Genomic DNA, 16317 nt, shown 5'->3' on the forward strand with positions numbered 1-16317 from the left:
TAACAGTGCAATCCAGTGCTCCCATAACAGTGCCAACCAGTGCTCCCATAACAGTGCCAACCAGTGCTCCCATAACAGTGCCAACCAGTGCTCTCATAACCGTGCCAACCAGTGCTCCCATAACAGTGCCAGCCACAGTGCTCCCATAACAGTGCCAGCCACAGTGCTCCCATAACAGTGCCAGCCACAGTGCTCCCATAACAGTGCCAGCCACAGTGCTCCCATAACAGTGCCAACCAGTGCTCCCATAACAGTGCCAACCAGTGCTCCCATAACAGTGCCAACCAGTGCTCCCATAACCGTGCCAACCAGTGCTCCCATAACCGTGCCATCCAGTGCTCCCATAACAGTGCCAGCCACAGTGCTCCCATAACAGTGCCAGCCACAGTGCTCCCATAGCAGTGCCAGCCACAGTGCTCCCATAACAGTGCCAGCCACAGTGCTCCCATAACAGTGCCAGCCACAGTGCTCCCATAACAGTGCCAGCCACAGTGCTCCCATAACAGTGCAATCCAGTGCTCCCATAACAGTGCCAACCAGTGCTCCCATAACAGTGCCAACCAGTGCTCCCATAACAGTGCCATCCAGTGCTCCCATAACGGTGCCAGCCACAGTGCTCCCATAACGGTGCCAGCCACAGTGCTCCCATAACGGTGCCAGCCACAGTGCTCCCATAACGGTGCCAGCCACAGTGCTCCCATAACGGTGCCAGCCACAGTGCTCCCATAACAGTGCCAACCAGTGCTCCCTTAACAGTGCCAACCAGTGCTCCCATAACAGTGCCATCCAGTGCTCCCATAACAGTGCCAACCAGTGCTCCCATAACAGTGCCAACCAGTGCTCCCATAACAGTGCCAACCAGCACTCCCATAACAGTGCCAGCTACAGTGCTCCCATAACAGTGCCAACCAGTGCTCCCAAACAGTGCCAACCAGTGCTCCCATAACAGTGCCAGCCAGTACTCCCATAACCGTGCAAACCAGTGCTCCCATAACGGTGCCAGCCACAGTGCTCCCATAACGGTGCCAGCCACAGTGCTCCCATAACTGTGCCATCCAGTGCTCCCTTAACGGTGCCAGCCACAGTGCTCCCATAACGGTGCCAGCCACAGTGCTCCCATAACGGTGCCAGCCACAGTGCTCCCATAACGGTGCCAGCCACAGTGCTCCCATAACGGTGCCAGCCACAGTGCTCCCATAACGGTGCCAGCCACAGTGCTCCCATAACGGTGCCAGCCACAGTGCTGCCATAACGGTGCCAGCCACAGTGCTCCCATAACGGTGCCAGCCACAGTGCTCCCATAACGGTGCCAGCCACAGTGCTCCCATAACGGTGCCAGCCACAGTGCTCCCATAACGGTGCCAGCCACAGTGCTCCCATAACAGTGCCAGCCACAATGCTGCCATAACAGTTCCAGCCACAGTGCTCCCATAACAGTGCCAGCCACAGTGCTCCCATAACAGTGCCAGCCACAGTGCTCCCATAACAGTGCCAGCCACAGTGCTCCCATAACAGTGCCAGCCACAGTGCTCCCATAACAGTGCCAGCCAGTGCTCCCATAACAGTGCCATCCAGTGCTCCCATAATAGTGCCAACCAGTGCTCCCATAACAGTGCCAACCAGTGCTCCCATAACAGTGCCAACCAGTGCTTCCATAACAGTGCCAACCAGTGCTTCCATAACAGTGCCAACCAGTGCTCCCATAACAGTGCCAACCAGCACTCCCATAACAGTGCCAGCTACAGTGCTCCCATAACCGTGCCAACCAGTGCTCCCATAACAGTGCCAACCAGTGCTCCCATAACAGTGCCAACCAGTACTCCCATAACCGTGCAAACCAGTGCTCCCATAACGGTGCCAGCCACAGTGCTCCCATAACGGTGCCAGCCACAGTGCTCCCATAACGGTGCCAGCCACAGTGCTCCCATAACGGTGCCAGCCACAGTGCTCCCATAACAGTGCCAGTGACAGTGCTCCCATAACAGTGCCAGCCACAGTGCTCCCATAACAGTGCCAGCCACAGTGCTCCCATAACAGTGCCAGCCACAGTGCTGCCATAACAGTGCCAGCCACAGTGCTCCCATAACAGTGCCAGCCACAGTGCTCCCATAACAGTGCCAGCCACAGTGCTCCCATAACAGTGCCAGCCACAGTGCTCCCATAACAGTGCCAGCCACAGTGCTCCCATAACAGTGCCAGCCACAGTGCTCCCATAACAGTGCCAGCCAGTGCTCCCATAACAGTGCCATCCAGTGCTCCCATAACAGTGCCAACCAGTGCTCCCATAACAGTGCCAACCAGTGCTCGCATAACAGTGCCAACCAGCGCTCCCATAACCGTGCCAACCAGTGCTCCCATAACAGTGCCATCCACAGTGCTCCCATAACAGTGCCAGCCACAGTGCTCCCATAACAGTGCCATCCAGTCCTCCCATAACAGTGCCAGCTACAGTGCTCCCATAACAGTGCCAGCCACAGTGCTCCCATAACAGTGCCAGCCACAGTGCTCCCATAACAGTGCCAGCCACAGTGCTCCCATAACAGTGCCAGCCACAGTGCTCCCATAACAGTGACAACCAGTGCTCCCATAACAGTGACAACCAGTGCTCCCATAACAGTGCCAACCAGTACTCCCATAACAGTGCCAGCTACAGTGCTCCCATAACAGTGCCAGCCACAGTGCTCCCATAACAGTGCCAGCCACAGTGCTCCCATAAAAGTGCCAGCCACAGTGCTCCCATAACGGTGCCAGCCACAGTGCTCCCATAACGGTGCCAGCCAGTGCTCCCATAACGGTGCCAGCCACAGTGCTCCCATAACAGTGCCAGCCAGTGCTCCCATAACAGTGCCAACCAGTGCTCCCATAACAGTGCCAACCAGTGCTCCCATAACAGTGCCAACCAGTGCTCCCATAACAGTGCCAACCAGTGCTCCCATAACAGTGCCAACCAGTGCTCCCATAACAGTGCCAGCCACAGTGCTCCCATAACAGTGCCAGCCACAGTGCTCCCATAACAGTGCCAACCACAGTGCTCCCATAACAGTGCCAGCCACAGTGCTCCCATAACACTGCCAGCCACAGTGCTCCCATAACAGTGCCAGCCACAGTGCTCCCATAACAGTGCCAGCCAGTGCTCCCATAACAGTGCCATCCAGTGCTCCCATAACAGTGCCAACCAGTGCTCCCATAACAGTGCCAACCAGTGCTCCCATAACAGTGCCAACCAGTACTCCCATAACGGTGCCAGCTACAGTGCTCCCATAACGGTGCCATCCAGTGCTCCCTTAACGGTGCCAGCCACAGTGCTCACATAACGGTGCCAGCCACAGTGCTCCCATAACGGTGCCAGCCACAGTGCTCCCATAACGGTGCCAGCCACAGTGCTCCCATAACGGTGCCAGCCACAGTGCTCCCATAACGGTGCCAGCCACAGTGCTCCCATAACGGTGCCAGCCACAGTGCTCCCATAACGGTGCCAGCCACAGTGCTCCCATAACGGTGCCAGCCACAGTGTTCCCATAACGGTGCCAGCCACAGTGCTCCCATAACGGTGCCAGCCACAGTGCTCCCATAACGGTGCCAGCCCAGTGCTCCCATAACGGTGCCAGCCCCAGTGCTCCCATAACGGTGCCAACCAGTGCTCCCATAACAGTGCCAACCAGTGCTCCCATAACAGTGCCAACCAGTGCTCTCATAACCGTGCCAACCAGTGCTCCCATAACAGTGCCAGCCACAGTGCTCCCATAACAGTGCCAGCCAGTGCTCCCATAACAGTGCCAGCCAGTGCTCCCATAACAGTGCCAACCAGTGCTCCCATAACAGTGCCAACCAGTACTCCCATAACAGTGCCAGCCACAGTGCTCCCATAACAGTGCCAGCCACAGTGCTCCCATAACAGTGCCAGCCACAGTGCTCCCATAACAGTGCCAGCCACAGTGCTCCCATAACAGTGCCAGCCACAGTGCTCCCATAACAGTGCCAGCCACAGTGCTCCCATAACAGTGCCAGCCACAGTGCTCCCATAACAGTGCCAGCCACAGTGCTCCCATAACAGTGCCAGCCACAGTGCTCCCATAACAGTGCCAGCCACAGTGCTCCCATAACAGTGCCAGCCACAGTGCTCCCATAACAGTGCCAGCCACAGTGCTCCCATAACAGTGCCAGCCACAGTGCTCCCATAACAGTGCCAGCCACAGTGCTCCCATAACAGTGCCAGCCACAGTGCTCCCATAACAGTGGCAGCCACAGTGCTCCCATAACAGTGCCAGCCACAGTGCTCCCATAACAGTGCCAGCCACAGTGCTCCCATAACAGTGCCAGCCACAGTGCTCCCATAACAGTGCCAGCCACAGTGCTCCCATAACAGTGGCAGCCACAGTGCTCCCATAACAGTGCCAGCCACAGTGCTCCCATAACAGTGCCAGCCACAGTGCTCCCATAACAGTGCCAGCCACAGTGCTCCCATAACAGTGCCAGCCACAGTGCTCCCATAACAGTGCCAGCCACAGTGCTCCCATAACAGTGCCAGCCACAGTGCTCCCATAACAGTGCCAACCACAGTGCTCCCATAACAGTGCCAGCCACAGTGCCCCCATAACAGTGCCAGCCACAGTGCTCCCATAACAGTGCCAGCCACAGTGCTCCCATAACAGTGCCAGCCACAGTGCTCCCATAACAGTGCCAGCCACAGTGCTCCCATAACAGTGCCAGCCACAGTGCTCCCATAACAGTGCCAGCCACAGTGCTCCCATAACAGTGCCAGCCACAGTGCTCCCATAACAGTGCCAGCCACAGTGCTCCCATAACAGTGCCAGCCACAGTGCTCCATAACAGTGCCAGCCACAGTGCTCCCATAACAGTGCCAGCCACAGTGCTCCCATAACAGTGCCAGCCACAGTGCTCCCATAACAGTGCCAGCCACAGTGCTCCCATAACAGTGCCAGCCACAGTGCTCCCATAACAGTGCCAGCCACAGTGCTCCCATAACAGTGCCAGCCACAGTGCTCCCATAACAGTGCCAGCCACAGTGCTCCCATAACAGTGCAGCCACAGTTCTCCCATAACAGTGGCAGCCACAGTGCTCCCATAACAGTGGCAGCCACAGTGCTCCCATAACAGTGCCAGCCACAGTGCTCCCATAACAGTGGCCAGCCACAGTGCTCCCATAACAGTGCCAGCCACAGTGCTCCCATAACAGTGCCAGCCACAGTGCTCCTATAACAGTGCCAGCCACAGTGCTCCCATAACAGTGCCAGCCACAGTGCTCCCATAACAGTGCCAGCCACAGTGCTCCCATAACAGTGCCAGCCACAGTGCTCCATAACAGTGCCAGCCACAGTGCTCCCATAACAGTGCCAGCCACAGTGCTCCCATAACAGTGCCAGCCACAGTGCTCCCATAACAGTGCCAGCCACAGTGCTCCCATAACAGTGCCAGCCACAGTGCTCCCTTAACAGTGCCAGCCACAGTGCTCTCATAACAGTGCCAGCCACAGTGCTCCCATAACAGTGCCAGCCACAGTGCTCCCATAACAGTGCCAGCCACAGTGCTCCCATAACAGTGCCAGCCACAGTGCTCCCATAACAGTGCCAGCCACAGTGCTCCCATAACAGTGCCAGCCACAGTGCTCCCATAACAGTGCCAGCCAGTGCTCCCATAACAGTGCCAGCCAGTGCTCCCATAACAGTGCCAGCCAGTGCTCCCATAACAGTGCCAGCCACAGTGCTCCCATAACAGTGCCAGCCACAGTGCTCCCATAACAGTGCCAGCCACAGTGCTCCCATAGCAGTGCCAGCCACAGTGCTCCCATAACAGTGCCAGCCACAGTGCTCCCATAACAGTGCCAGCCACAGTGCTCCCATAACAGTGCCATCCAGTGCTCCCATAACAGTGCCAACCAGTGCTCCCATAACAGTGCCAACCAGTGCTCCCATAACAGTGCCAACCAGTGCTCCCATAACTGTGCCAACCAGTGCTCCCATTACAGTGCCATCCAGTGCTCCCATAACAGTGCCAGCCACAGTGCTCCCATAACAGTGCCAGCCACAGTGCTCCCATAACAGTGCCAGCCACAGTGCTCCCATAACAGTGCCAGCCACAGTGCTCCCATAACAGTGCCAGCCACAGTGCTCCCATAACAGTGCCAGCCACAGTGCTCCCATAACAGTGCCAGCCACAGTGCTCCCATAACAGTGCCAGCCAGTGCTCCCATAACAGTGCAATCCAGTGCTCCCATAACAGTGCCAACCAGTGCTCCCATAACAGTGCCAACCAGTGCTCCCATAACAGTGCCAACCAGTGCTCTCATAACCGTGCCAACCAGTGCTCCCATAACAGTGCCAGCCACAGTGCTCCCATAACAGTGCCAGCCACAGTGCTCCCATAACAGTGCCAGCCACAGTGCTCCCATAACAGTGCCAGCCACAGTGCTCCCATAACAGTGCCAACCAGTGCTCCCATAACAGTGCCAACCAGTGCTCCCATAACAGTGCCAACCAGTGCTCCCATAACCGTGCCAACCAGTGCTCCCATAACCGTGCCATCCAGTGCTCCCATAACAGTGCCAGCCACAGTGCTCCCATAACAGTGCCAGCCACAGTGCTCCCATAACAGTGCCAGCCACAGTGCTCCCATAACAGTGCCAGCCACAGTGCTCCCATAACAGTGCCAGCCACAGTGCTCCCATAACAGTGCCAGCCACAGTGCTCCCATAACAGTGCCAGCCACAGTGCTCCCATAACAGTGCCAGCCACAGTGCTCCCATAACAGTGCCAGCCACAGTGCTCCCATAACAGTGCCAGCCACAGTGCTCCCATAACAGTGCCAGCCACAGTGCTCCCATAACAGTTCCAGCCACAGTGCTCCCATAACAGTGCCAGCCACAGTGCTCCCTTAACAGTGCCAGCCACAGTGCTCTCATAACAGTGCCAGCCACAGTGCTCCCATAACAGTGCCAGCCACAGTGCTCCCATAACAGTGCCAGCCACAGTGCTCCCATAACAGTGCCAGCCACAGTGCTCCCATAACAGTGCCAGCCACAGTGCTCCCATAACAGTGCCAGCACAGTGCTCCCATAACAGTGCCAGCCAGTGCTCCCATAACAGTGCCAGCCAGTGCTCCCATAACAGTGCCAGCCACAGTGCTCCCATAACAGTGCCAGCCACAGTGCTCCCATAACAGTGCCAGCCACAGTGCTCCCATAGCAGTGCCAGCCACAGTGCTCCCATAACAGTGCCAGCCACAGTGCTCCATAACAGTGCCAGCCACAGTGCTCCCATAACAGTGCCATCCAGTGCTCCCATAACAGTGCCAACCAGTGCTCCCATAACAGTGCCAACCAGTGCTCCCATAACAGCCACAGTGCTCCCATAACAGTGGCCAGCCACAGTGCTCCCATAACAGTGCAATCCAGTGCTCCCATAACAGTGCCAACCAGTGCTCCCATAACAGTGCCAACCAGTGCTCCCATAACAGTGCCATCCAGTGCTCCCATAACGGTGCCAGCCACAGTGCTCCCATAACGGTGCCAGCCACAGTGCTCCCATAACGGTGCCAGCCACAGTGCTCCCATAACGGTGCCAGCCACAGTGCTCCCATAACGGTGCCAGCCACAGTGCTCCCATAACGGTGCCAGCCACAGTGCTCCCATAACAGTGCCAACCAGTGCTCCCTTAACAGTGCCAACCAGTGCTCCCATAACAGTGCCATCCAGTGCTCCCATAACAGTGCCAACCAGTGCTCCCATAACAGTGCCAACCAGTGCTCCCATAACAGTGCCAACCAGCACTCCCATAACAGTGCCAGCTACAGTGCTCCCATAACAGTGCCAACCAGTGCTCCCAAAACAGTGCCAACCAGTGCTCCCATAACAGTGCCAGCCAGTACTCCCATAACCGTGCAAACCAGTGCTCCCATAACGGTGCCAGCCACAGTGCTCCCATAACGGTGCCAGCCACAGTGCTCCCATAACTGTGCCATCCAGTGCTCCCTTAACGGTGCCAGCCACAGTGCTCCCATAACGGTGCCAGCCACAGTGCTCCCATAACGGTGCCAGCCACAGTGCTCCCATAACGGTGCCAGCCACAGGTGCTCCCATAACGGTGCCAGCCACAGTGCTCCCATAACGGTGCCAGCCACAGTGCTCCCATAACGGTGCCAGCCACAGTGCTCCCATAACGGTGCCAGCCACAGTGCTGCCCATAACGGTGCCAGCCACAGTGCTCCCATAACGGTGCCAGCCACAGTGCTCCCATAACGGTGCCAGCCACAGTGCTCCCATAACGGTGCCAGCCACAGTGCTCCCATAACAGTGCCAGCCACAGTGCTCCCATAACAGTGCCAGCCACAATGCTCCCATAACAGTTCCAGCCACAGTGCTCCCATAACAGTGCCAGCCACAGTGCTCCCATAACAGTGCCAGCCACAGTGCTCCCATAACAGTGCCAGCCACAGTGCTCCCATAACAGTGCCAGCCACAGTGCTCCCATAACAGTGCCAGCCAGTGCTCCCATAACAGTGCCATCCAGTGCTCCCATAATAGTGCCAACCAGTGCTCCCATAACAGTGCCAACCAGTGCTCCCATAACAGTGCCAACCAGTGCTTCCATAACAGTGCCAACCAGTTGCTCCCATAACAGTGCCAACCAGCACTCCCATAACAGTGCCAGCTACAGTGCTCCCATAACCGTGCCAACCAGTGCTCCCATAACAGTGCCAACCAGTGCTCCCATAACAGTGCCAACCAGTACTCCCATAACCGTGCAAACCAGTGCTCCCATAACGGTGCCAGCCACAGTGCTCCCATAACGGTGCCAGCCACAGTGCTCCCATAACGGTGCCAGCCACAGTGCTCCCATAACGGTGCCAGCCACAGTGCTCCCATAACAGTGCCAGTGACAGTGCTCCCATAACAGTGCCAGCCACAGTGCTCCCATAACAGTGCCAGCCACAGTGCTCCCATAACAGTGCCAGCCACAGTGCTGCCATAACAGTGCCAGCCACAGTGCTCCCATAACAGTGCCAGCCACAGTGCTCCCATAACAGTGCCAGCCACAGTGCTCCCATATCAGTGCCAGCCACAGTGCTCCCATAACAGTGCCAGCCACAGTGCTCCCATAACAGTGCCAGCCACAGTGCTCCCATAACAGTGCCAGCCAGTGCTCCCATAACAGTGCCATCCAGTGCTCCCATAACAGTGCCAACCAGTGCTCCCATAACAGTGCCAACCAGTGCTCGCATAACAGTGCCAACCAGCGCTCCCATAACCGTGCCAACCAGTGCTCCCATAACAGTGCCATCCACAGTGCTCCCATAACAGTGCCAGCCACAGTGCTGCCATAACAGTGCCATCCAGTCCTCCCATAACAGTGCCAGCTACAGTGCTCCATAACAGTGCCAGCCACAGTGCTCCCATAACAGTGCCAGCCACAGTGCTCCCATAACAGTGCCAGCCACAGTGCTCCCATAACAGTGCCAGCCACAGTGCTCCCATAACAGTGACAACCAGTGCTCCCATAACAGTGACAACCAGTGCTCCCATAACAGTGCCAACCAGTACTCCCATAACAGTGCCAGCTACAGTGCTCCCATAACAGTGCCAGCTACAGTGCTCCCATAACAGTGCCAGCCACAGTGCTCCCATAAAAGTGCCAGCCACAGTGCTCCCATAACGGTGCCAGCCACAGTGCTCCCATAAACGGTGCCAGCCAGTGCTCCCATAACGGTGCCAGCCACAGTGCTCCCATAACAGTGCCAGCCAGTGCTCCCATAACAGTGCCAACCAGTGCTCCCATAACAGTGCCAACCAGTGCTCCCATAACAGTGCCAACCAGTGCTCCCATAACAGTGCCAACCAGTGCTCCCATAACAGTGCCAACCAGTGCTCCCATAACAGTGCCAACCAGTGCTCCCATAACAGTGCCAGCCACAGTGCTCCCATAACAGTGCCAGCCACAGTGCTCCCATAACAGTGCCAACCACAGTGCTCCCATAACAGTGCCAGCCACAGTGCTCCCATAACACTGCCAGCCACAGTGCTCCCATAACAGTGCCAGCCACAGTGCTCCCATAACAGTGCCAGCCAGTGCTCCCATAACAGTGCCATCCAGTGCTCCCATAACAGTGCCAACCAGTGCTCCCATAACAGTGCCAACCAGTGCTCCCATAACAGTGCCAACCAGTACTCCCATAACGGTGCCAGCTACAGTGCTCCCATAACGGTGCCATCCAGTGCTCCTTAACGGTGCCAGCCACAGTGCTCACATAACGGTGCCAGCCACAGTGCTCCCATAACGGTGCCAGCCACAGTGCTCCCATAACGGTGCCAGCCACAGTGCTCCCATAACGGTGCCAGCCACAGTGCTCCCATAACGGTGCCAGCCACAGTGCTCCCATAACGGTGCCAGCCACAGTGCTCCCATAACGGTGCCAGCCACAGTGCTCCCATAACGGTGCCAGCCACAGTGTTCCCATAACGGTGCCAGCCACAGTGCTCCCATAACGGTGCCAGCCACAGTGCTCCCATAACGGTGCCAGCCCCAGTGCTCCCATAACGGTGCCAGCCCCAGTGCTCCCATAACAGTGCCAACCAGCGCTCCCATAACAGTGCCAACCAGTGCTCCCATAACAGTGCCAACCAGTGCTCTCATAACCGTGCCAACCAGTGCTCCCATAACAGTGCCAGCCACAGTGCTCCCATAACAGTGCCAGCCAGTGCTCCCATAACAGTGCCAACCAGTGCTCCCATAACAGTGCCAACCAGTACTCCCATAACAGTGCCAGCCACAGTGCTCCCATAACAGTGCCAGCCACAGTGCTCCCCATAACAGTGCCAGCCACAGTGCTCCCATAACAGTGCCAGCCACAGTGCTCCCATAACAGTGCCAGCCACAGTGCTCCCATAACAGTGCCAGCCACAGTGCTCCCATAACAGTGCCAGCCACAGTGCTCCCATAACAGTGCCAGCCACAGTGCTCCCATAACAGTGCCAGCCACAGTGCTCCCATACAGTGCCAGCCACAGTGCTCCCATAACAGTGCCAGCCACAGTGCTCCCATAACAGTGCCAGCCACAGTGCTCCCATAACAGTGCCAGCCACAGTGCTCCCATAACAGTGCCAGCCACAGTGCTCCCATAACAGTGCCAGCCACAGTGCTCCCATAACAGTGCCAGCCACAGTGCTCCCATAACAGTGCCAGCCACAGTGCTCCCACAACAGTGCCAGCCACAGTGCTCCCATAACAGTGCCAGCCACAGTGCTCCCACAACAGTGCCAGCCACAGTGCTCCCATAACAGTGGCAGCCACAGTGCTCCCACAACAGTGCCAGCCACAGTGCTCCCATAACAGTGCCAGCCACAGTGCTCCCATAACAGTGCCAGCCACAGTGCTCCCATAACAGTGCCAGCCACAGTGCTCCCATAACAGTGCCAGCCACAGTGCTCCCATAACAGTGCCAGCCACAGTGCTCCCATAACAGTGCCAGCCACAGTGCTCCCATAACAGTGCCAGCCACAGTGCTCCCATAACAGTGCCAGCCACAGTGCTCCCATAACAGTGCCAACCACAGTGCTCCCATAACAGTGCCAGCCACAGTGCCCCCATAACAGTGCCAGCCACAGTGCTCCCATAACAGTGCCAGCCACAGTGCTCCCATAACAGTGCCAGCCACAGTGCTCCCATAACAGTGCCAGCCACAGTGCTCCCATAACAGTGCCAGCCACAGTGCTCCCATAACAGTGCCAGCCACAGTGCTCCCATAACAGTGCCAGCCACAGTGCTCCCATAACAGTGCCAGCCACAGTGCTCCCATAACAGTGCCAGCCACAGTGCTCCCATAACAGTGCCAGCCACAGTGCTCCCATAACAGTGCCAGCCACAGTGCTCCCATAACAGTGCCAGCCACAGTGCTCCCATAACAGTGCCAGCCACAGTGCTCCCATAACAGTGCCAGCCACAGTGCTCCCATAACAGTGCCAGTCACAGTGCTCCCATAACAGTGCCAGCCACAGTGCTCCCATAACAGTGCCAGCCACAGTGCTCCCATAACAGTGCCAGCCACAGTGCTCCCATAACAGTGGCAGCCACAGTTCTCCCATAACAGTGGCAGCCACAGTTCTCCCATAACAGTGGCAGCCACAGTGCTCCCATAACAGTGGCAGCCACAGTGCTCCCATAACAGTGCCAGCCACAGTGCTCCCATAACAGTGCCAGCCACAGTGCTCGATTAACAGTGCCAGCCACAGTGCTCCCATAACAGTGCCAGCCACAGTGCTCCCATAACAGTGCCAGCCACAGTGCTCCCATAACAGTGCCAGCCACAGTGCTCCCATAACAGTGCCAGCCACAGTGCTCCCATAACAGTGCCAGCCACAGTGCTCCCATAACAGTGCCAGCCACAGTGCTCCCATAACAGTGCCAGCCACAGTGCTCCCATAACAGTGCCAGCCACAGTGCTCCCATAACAGTGCCAGCCACAGTGCTCCCATAACAGTGCCAGCCACAGTGCTCCCATAACAGTGCCAGCCACAGTGCTCCCATAACAGTGCCAGCCACAGTGCTCCCATAACAGTGCCAGTCACAGTGCTCCCATAACAGTGCCAGCCACAGTGCTCCCTTAACAGTGCCAGCCACAGTGCTCTCATAACAGTGCCAGCCACAGTGCTCCCATAACAGTGCCAGCCACAGTGCTCCCATAACAGTGCCAGCCACAGTGCTCCCATAACAGTGCCAGCCACAGTGCTCCCATAACAGTGCCAGCCACAGTGCTCCCATAACAGTGCCAGCCACAGTGCTCCCATAACAGTGCCAGCCAGTGCTCCCATAACAGTGCCAGCCAGTGCTCCCATAACAGTGCCAGCCACAGTGCTCCCATAACAGTGCCAGCCACAGTGCTCCCATAACAGTGCCAGCCACAGTGCTCCCATAGCAGTGCCAGCCACAGTGCTCCCATAACAGTGCCAGCCACAGTGCTCCCATAACAGTGCCAGCCACAGTGCTCCCATAACAGTGCCATCCAGTGCTCCCATAACAGTGCCAACCAGTGCTCCCATAACAGTGCCAACCAGTGCTCCCATAACAGTGCCAACCAGTGTTCCCATAACAGTGCCAACCAGTGCTCCCATAACTGTGCCAACCAGTGCTCCCATTACAGTGCCATCCAGTGCTCCCATAACAGTGCCAGCCACAGTGCTCCCATAACAGTGCCAGCCACAGTGCTCCCATAACAGTGCCAGCCACAGTGCTCCCATAACAGTGCCAGCCACAGTGCTCCCATAACAGTGCCAGCCACAGTGCTCCCATAACAGTGCCAGCCACAGTGCTCCCATAACAGTGCCAGCCACAGTGCTCCCATAACAGTGCCAGCCAGTGCTCCCATAACAGTGCAATCCAGTGCTCCCATAACAGTGCCAACCAGTGCTCCCATAACAGTGCCAACCAGTGCTCCCATAACAGTGCCAACCAGTGCTCTCATAACCGTGCCAACCAGTGCTCCCATAACAGTGCCAGCCACAGTGCTCCCATAACAGTGCCAGCCACAGTGCTCCCATAACAGTGCCAGCCACAGTGCTCCCATAACAGTGCCAGCCACAGTGCTCCCATAACAGTGCCAACCAGTGCTCCCATAACAGTGCCAACCAGTGCTCCCATAACAGTGCCAACCAGTGCTCCCATAACCGTGCCAACCAGTGCTCCCATAACCGTGCCATCCAGTGCTCCCATAACAGTGCCAGCCACAGTGCTCCCATAACAGTGCCAGCCACAGTGCTCCCATAGCAGTGCCAGCCACAGTGCTCCCATAACAGTGCCAGCCACAGTGCTCCCATAACAGTGCCAGCCACAGTGCTCCCATAACAGTGCCAGCCACAGTGCTCCCATAACAGTTCAATCCAGTGCTCCCATAACAGTGCCAACCAGTGCTCCCATAACCGTGCCAACCAGTGCTCCCATAACAGTGCCATCCAGTGCTCCCATAACAGTGCCAGCCACAGTGCTCCCATAACAGTGCCAGCCACAGTGCTCCCATAACAGTGCCAGCCACAGTGCTCCCATAACAGTGCCAGCCACAGTGCTCCCATAACAGTGCCAGCCACAGTGCTCCCATAACAGTGCCAGCCTCAGTGCTCCCATAACAGTGCCAGCCACAGTGCTCCCATAACAGTGCCAGCCACAGTGCTCCCATAACAGTGCCAGCCACAGTGCTCCCATAACAGTGCCAGCCAAAGTGCTCCCATAACAGTGCCAGCCAAAGTGCTCCCATAACAGTGCCAGCCACAGTGCTCCCATAACAGTGCCAGCCACAGTGCTCCCATAACAGTGCCAGCCACAGTGCTCCCATAACAGTGCCAGCCACAGTGCTCCCATAACAGTGCCAGCCACAGTGCTCCCATAACAGTGCCAGCCACAGTGCTCCCATAAGGGTATGTTCACACGGCCTATTTACGGACGTAATTCGGGCGTTTTTGCCCCGAATTACGTCTGAAAATAGCGCCTCAATAGCGCTGACAAACATCTGCCCATTGAAAGCAATGGGCAGACGTTTGTCTGTTCACACGAGGCGTATATTTACGCGCCGCTGTCAAATGACGGCGCGTAAATAGACGCCCGCGTACAAGAAGTGACCTGTCACTTCTTTGGCCGTATTTGGAGCCGCTATTCATTGACTCCAATGAATAGCAGCGCTAATTACGGCCGTAATTGACGCGGCGTTCAAGCGCCTGCACATGCCGGTACGGCTGAATTTACGGGGAGGTTTTCAGGCTGAAACATCCCCGTAATTTCAGCCGTTACGGACCCCCGCCGTGTGAACATACCCTAACAGTGCCAGCCACAGTGCTCCCATAACAGTGCCAGCCACAGTGCTCCCATAACAGTGCCAGCCACAGTGCTCCCATAACAGTGCCAGCCACAGTGCTCCCATAACAGTGCCAGCGACAGTGCTCCCATAACAGTGCCAGCCACAGTGCTCCCATAACAGTGCCAGCCACAGTGCTCCCATAACAGTGCCAGCCACAGTGCTCCCATAACAGTGCCAGCCAGTGCTCCCATAACAGTGCAATCCAGTGCTCCCATAACAGTGCCAACCAGTGCTCCCATAACAGTGCCAACCAGTGCTCCCATAACAGTGCCAAACAGTGCTCTCATAACCGTGCCAACCAGTGCTCCCATAACAGTGCCAGCCACAGTGCTCCCATAACAGTGCCAGCCACAGTGCTCCCATAACAGTGCCAGCCACAGTTCTCCCATAACAGTGCCAGCCACAGTGCTCCCATAACAGTGCCATCAAGTGCTCCCATAACAGTGCCAACCAGTGCTCGCATAACAGTGCCAACCAGTGCTCCCATAACAGTGCCAACCAGTACTCCCATAACCGTGCCAACCAGTGCTCCCATAACAGTGCCATCCAGTGCTCCCATAACAGTGCCAGCCACAGTGCTCCCATAACAGTGCCAGCCACAGTGCTCCCATAACAGTGCCAGCCACAGTGCTCCCATAGCAGTGCCAGCCACAGTGCTCCCATAACAGTGCCAGCCACAGTGCTCCCATAACAGTGCCAGCCACAGTGCTCCCATAACAGTGCCAGCCACAGTGCTCCCATAACAGTGCCAGCCAGTGCTCCCATAACAGTGCAATCCAGTGCTCCCATAACAGTGCCAACCAGTGCTCCCATAACCGTGCCAACCAGTGCTCCCATAACAGTGCCATCCAGTGCTCCCATAACAGTGCCAGCCACAGTGCTCCCATAACAGTGCCAGCCACAGTGCTCCCATAACAGTGCCAGCCACAGTGCTCCCATAACAGTGCCAGCCACAGTGCTCCCATAACAGTGCCAGGCACAGTGCTCCCATAACAGTGCCAGCCACAGTGTTCCCATAACAGTGCCAGCCAGTGCTCCCATAACAGTGCCAACCAGTGCTCCCATAACAGTGCCAGCCACAGTGCTCCCATAACCGTGCCAGCCACAGTGCTCCCATAACAGTGCCAGCCACAGTGCTCCCATAACACTGCCAGCCACAGTGCTCCCATAACACTGCCAGCCACAGTGCTCCCATAACACTGCCAGCCACAGTGCTCCCATAACACTGCCAGCCACAGTGCTCCCATAACAGTGCCAGCCAGTGCTCCCATAACAGTGCCATCCAGTGCTCCCATAACAGTGCCAACCAGTGCTCCCATAACAGTGCCAACCAGTGCTCCCATAACGGTGCCAACCAGTACTCCCATAACGGTGCCAGCTACAGTGCTCCCATAACGGTGCCATCCAGTGCTCCCTTAACGGTGCCAGCCACAGTGCTCCCATAACGGTGCCAGCCACAGTGCT

This window comes from Rhinoderma darwinii, unplaced genomic scaffold (assembly GCF_050947455.1).
Source record: "Rhinoderma darwinii isolate aRhiDar2 unplaced genomic scaffold, aRhiDar2.hap1 Scaffold_547, whole genome shotgun sequence".
Classification (NCBI taxonomy): Eukaryota; Metazoa; Chordata; class Amphibia; order Anura; family Rhinodermatidae; genus Rhinoderma; species Rhinoderma darwinii.